General features: G+C 40.7%; 1 protein-coding gene across 1 annotated transcript in view; it reads right to left on the bottom strand.

Moving 5' to 3' along the window:
- LOC122564795 (multiple epidermal growth factor-like domains protein 9) overlaps positions 1-5,828 on the bottom strand; it is a 324,564-nt gene that overhangs the window by 167,225 nt on the left and 151,511 nt on the right. The gene's annotated exons all lie outside the window — the stretch shown is intronic.

Genomic DNA, 5,828 nt, shown 5'->3' with positions numbered 1-5,828 from the left:
ATAATAAAACATTCTGAAGTTTTGTCTCTGATATTCTGGCTCCATTTTCACTTATTTGTACCCTGACCAGTATATCCTTGCATGGTGTATCTTCTGCCCAATCAATCCACTGCAGCTCCTCCTCTAATCCCCATTCCCCTCTTCAACCACTTGCAATCTCCTCAGAGAGGCATTAAAAGTGGAGGGAAGAATTGGGCCAAACAGAAAAAAAAATTAGAGAGAATTCTCCATTCTCTGATGACCTCTAGATCTGACCAGCTGAAGTGTTCGGATTACGATGATTGCTGATAGCAATTTATGTTTTCCCTCCAGTAACATTATTTCAAAGATCCTAACAGATAGGAAAAAATCTCTGCAGAAATGTGGTTCAATACACATCCTCAAATATCCATGAATCTCCACATGCCAAGGAGTTGCACAGATCATCTCTACAGACCATTCAGCTGGTCCATCTCATGCATTTTGAATTAGCACTGAGTTTATTGTGTTTAGGAAGTGTGAGATCTTTCTATCTTGAAAGTAAAAAGAATCTTACCAAGTGATTTATCAAGGGACATCCAACTAATTTGGAGATCAACAGTATGAAGGGCTAAACTGAGCAGAGAATTCAACTGCATTCAGATTAACAGTCAGACAAATGAAACAAACCTATGGTTTAAAAAACAACCAGATTGTGCCAAATGTGTTCCTTCAAGCATCTGACTGATAGAACTGAAGCAGGCACTGTGCTTCACAGGGAAACCTTGAACAGATTTTACATTGATTTTCTAATTGCACTAGTTGCATTAAATTGTAATTATTATAAAGTTCCATTGAACTGCTATTAGTTGATGACATTTTCCCAATTTAAGTAAGTTATTGATTTTCAGCTGCCATAAGTCGGTCTGTTTCTGCACTCTTCTTATCCAGGTCTATTGATGCATATTCCACGTCAATTTACCAGCATTGGCATAATTTAAATTACTGGTGTAATTATCAATTAGCATTAGTGTAAACTAATTAAACCAATAGATAGGAAAGACATAAAATTACCTCCATGAAGTTTAATGTTTGACATACACTCATTATCAAGAGTTCGTGTTTTGGATGAAAGCCTTATCTGAATTACTTTAATTCGTAAAAAATGTAGTGCAGGGTCACAGCAATCAGCAACAGTCCAGATATCTTACGTAGAATAGAACATAGGCAAAATAACTCTTCAGGGCACTGAAAGTGCAACAAATTCGACGCTGACCTTTCACTTCTGGATTTGAATCCAGCCCAGACTGAAAGTGCAAAAGTCTTCTCTGTTTTTAAGATTTCACAATGAAATAATTTCAGAGAACCTTATTTCAGGTGACCATGGGCCTACAGTGTAAAACTATTGCTAATTTGGACTAATTGGCAATTAATCATTGGACATTAAATAGCTAGTGTGGGAAAGGGCTGGTAACTGTCACATTGGGAATTTTGGTGTGTTTCCACACAAATGTGACTGAGACATATGATTACTGTAATTTAGCAGAGCTGGATACCCTTAATACTAAATATCAATTTTGATCATGGTCCATATTTTATCAGATAATTCCAGATAAAACAGCAATAGGAATGTGTGAATGTATGCATTTCAGACACTGAATCGGACTGAGGTCTAAGAGTTAAGTAGCTCACTTTTCCACTGACTACAAATATCAGCCACTATTATGAGATACTCAAAAGTGACTGCTCTATAGAGCTGTAATCAGCAAGAACCATTCCCTTCAGGGGGAAAACAAGAGCAAGTTGATAGAGAAAAGAAAGTAATTTCTGTAATGAAGTCCTGAGGTCACAGGCAAGATTAGATTGGATTGACTAGAATAGGGAAACAAAGGAAAAGGGGCTGAAACATTGGGAGTAAAGTGGTATATGTAATTAGAATAATCTGCACATGGGTGTGTATATCAATACTGTGTTGTAACTTCTATCAAAAGTACATAGGACAGAGATAGAATAAATTACACGTTTGTAGGTCCTCAGTTCTTTCAATGATCACCAAAGGGAAAGGCGTTGCTCTATCTGGACATCATTGATGCTTTGTGGTATGTATTGATGACTTACACTTAAATGTGGGAGGAATGAATGAAAATTTGCAGATGACCGAAAAAATACAGTATCACAATCATCAGTCAGCACCCAGTTTTATTCCTTGTCACAGGTTTTATGAACATACTTCTCCAACACAATTTGCCTAACGTCCACATCAGGGTAAGACTATAATAAGGGATTTCAAGGATCATAAGAGTACAGGTTAGAATTTACTTTTGTTGACTGATGTGCAACATTTAGTTTGCATTGTTTTATGATGTTTTGAGTGGCCTTGGTTCACATCATTTTCATCTTTGCATATTTATATCAGTTGTAATTATTGTGTAAAGCATAACTTTGCAAACTGTACAGGGATAGTTGGGCAGCTGCAAACAGAGCAGGTATCTTGATGTTTGAGTCCAAGCATTCAGTATGCCAAGAGTAGAATATTGCATTCTAATAGAATTATGCACTGTATATCTTCACTGTAACCTTAGCACACTCACACATATTTCTGTTCCTGCACACTACGTAGGGGTTGTACTACATTTTTTGGCACTTACAGTCAATTTAGCACTTAAGCTGAATGCTGCTCCAGCTTCCAGACATTAGGACAAGGAGCCCCTGGGAGGCTGTCAAAATCTGCAAATTCTTCAGAAGTGTGCCAGAAGTATGCATTTGGTGGGATCCTCCAGACAGAAATGCTTGAAAGATTCTGCCACGATGTATATTATGTTTTATCTATGAAGAGGATGCCAATTGTTATTTTTGCAAAGGGATCCTCAAAGGATTGAAGCTCATCAACATCAATTCATCATCAATTATCTTTAAAAAGCAACTGCACTTTTACCTTTGGTACGAACAAGGCTTAAAAGAATGTAAAAATATGAAACTTGAGCATAACCAGTTACCTTGGAGGTGGGTTATGGGAAAGATAATTTTGCAGAGGGAGGTCAATAATTTAAATATGAATAAGGCTGCATGACTCAAAAACAACTACCGGTGTACTTTCAACCTATAGGCTAGGATTCCTCAGTACAGCTGAGGGATGTAAGAAAACGTAAATCTAACTGATAGGGGTCTCCCTGTGGGCCAGGAGATCAGGAGAATTCCTCTCAGCTTCTTAATCGACACTGCTTCCTCCCAAGATCGACCAACCATTCCCTGCAATATGATGCAGTCTGCCCAATATCCTATCCAGGCCATAATCTACTCCTTCCAGCCTGGTTCCCACATTCCACCATACAGTCTGTAAATGTGACTGGCTCAGAAACGGAAAGAAAATTTGCCATTAACTTTGTCAGGTTCTCCTGAGAAATTGTGGATTTCTCAGTCAATAGGAACACCCCAACCCACTATTTAATTCTTTGAATAACTGAGCAATTGAGTCAATGTGAGTGTCCTAAATGTATTATTGTTAATATTTCTATGTAGATGTCTCAGTTTTTGATATTTTCAATCTCCATTATATAAACTAATTTGTAAAGTGAGCAGCAATTAACTATGTATGGCCATGAATCATTCTCATTAGAAGATAAAAACAATGCAATTAAACAATGCTTCCTCTCACTGTAATGAGTAGATACTTTAAACTGGATAATTGAAGCCTTTTGGTTAACATCAAAAGTTAAATATTCTGGTGGAACTTTAGCAGAAATTGGACAAGCATCAATTTTTATGAGTTTCATGGAGGATTTCTGTCTGTGAGCCCTGCAGAGTCTTCTGATGCTACTTTTTACAACTCAACTCATTATCGATGCACCATGTAGCTATGGCGCTGGCTTGTCCTATCATCCCTCTCACCAATGATGAAAGTACTCACCATTGCTGGGACTTCCCACAATCTAGGTATCAGCATCATTTTAAAAGTCCAGCGGTACACCACCTCAAGTGCTGCCAGCCAGATATTGCCCTTCACCATACACGTAATGGGAATGGAACCAAACGGAAATGCTTCTCAGGGCAGATACATGGTATGGCAGACACTTCATTGCAAATACAAGTGCATATTCATAAATGAATTGCTATTTAAGAACCAAGCTACAGTTTATGTCCTCAGCTACATCCCATCTTAGAACCCTATCTAAGGGACTGCTACTCTTCTACAAAACCCAGTGTAGCCTACAGCTTGGTCATATCAACACCATGTTAAAGTGTCTACTGTCAAAGCCTGTCGATAATCTGTGTCCTCCAATATAGTATTCTCTCCCCCACTTATATATTGCATTTCAATTTTTCATAATTTTAGATTACTTACAGCGTGGAAACAGGCCCTTTGGCCCAAGTCCACACCGACCCTCCGCAGAGCAACCCACCCAGACCCATTCCCCTACATTTACCCCTTCACCTAACACTACGGGCAATTTAGCATGGCTAATTCACCTAACCTGCACATTTTTGGACCAAGGGAGGAAACCGGAGCACCCGGAGGAAACCTACGCAGACATGGGGAGAACGTGCAAACTCCACACAGACAGTTGCCTGAGGCGGGAATTGAACCTGGGTCTCTGGCGCTGTGAGGCAGCAGTGCTAACCACTATGCCACCGTGCCACCCACTTGCCACTGTGCCGCCCACTGTCCTCTTATCACCAACCTGAACAATTGACTTTTCCTAACCTTCCCCACCACAGCAGTGGCTCCTGATTAGCCATCTTGAGTTTAACTGAGCTGACCCTAGGTCTGGCTGTACCCATGCCCCCCTCACCATCTCTGCCCACATCTACCCCCCCCCCCCCCACCCCCAACCAACCTGTCTGACTTTCCCATTCAGCCCCAACTGATAATAACCAGACCCCTGACCTCTGTGCAGTTCCCTGACTGCCTCACCATGACTCTGCACATTGCTTGCACTGGGCCTGCAGGATTGACTGTAGCCCACTCCCTGGGCTGTGGTGATATGAACTCCCTGACCCTCAAAGCCCCAAAAGCTAGACTAATAGCAGGCATGACCCTTGACCAATTCAGCTGGCACCATCTGACTGAAGAATGTGTCTCTTGGCTTGACTGATTACTACTTCCCTTTGACTTTGGAACATGGCGATTTGGTTGAAGCAGGTTCAGAGTGATTTTCATATGCACTGCTGACACATGTGCAGGGATGACACTGGTGCTGTACAGCAAGATATCCATTGCCTTGATTGATCACTGCTGACAACCATGACAAGCAGCCTGTGTCTGCATCAGAAGGACGAAAGTATTGTGAGCCTTTAAGCTCTGGCTGAGGAGGCAAAGCACCAAAAGACAAAGCACAGATAAACTTCCAAATAAACACATAGTGAGTGATCACTAAGACAGCAAACAAAGTTCCCTGACATAGCACAATATGTCCTCAGAATGTTCCACAAGGATGCAATGAGACCAATGTCTTGGATTGGAATGGTGTGTCAACAATTGCTGCCCATGGAGGGCACTAAAATGTTGGTGACTGCTGTCCAAGATGGAGGGAGCAAGCAGCGAGTTGGAATCACCAGGGTTCTGCTCTGATTTTCATGTCGGGAATGGTCACTGTCTTATTTCTATCCAATAGGTGTGGGAATGGAAAGCTGCATATCAATGAGGCCAGTGCAGGTAAATGGATGTAAATAGACCTCTTGCTGCTCACTAGCAATTCTTAAATTGTTGTTCAAAGCTCTGCTGGAGAATTGGTTTATTTCTTTTGACATCAAGACTTTTATCTCAACCGATCTCACCCTATTTTCCCAAATGATACCATGTTATTCAATGGCTAGGACAAGTCCACCCATTGATTTTACATATGCCATAACTTAGATGTTTAATGAAGGCA

This window comes from Chiloscyllium plagiosum, unplaced genomic scaffold (assembly GCF_037043375.1).
Source record: "Chiloscyllium plagiosum isolate Xiang-an unplaced genomic scaffold, Cpla_swu_hap1 HiC_scaffold_21, whole genome shotgun sequence".
Taxonomy (NCBI): domain Eukaryota; kingdom Metazoa; phylum Chordata; class Chondrichthyes; order Orectolobiformes; family Hemiscylliidae; genus Chiloscyllium; species Chiloscyllium plagiosum.
The sequence above is the reverse complement of the archived record's forward strand: the minus strand, read 5'-3'. Positions and strand labels throughout refer to the sequence as shown.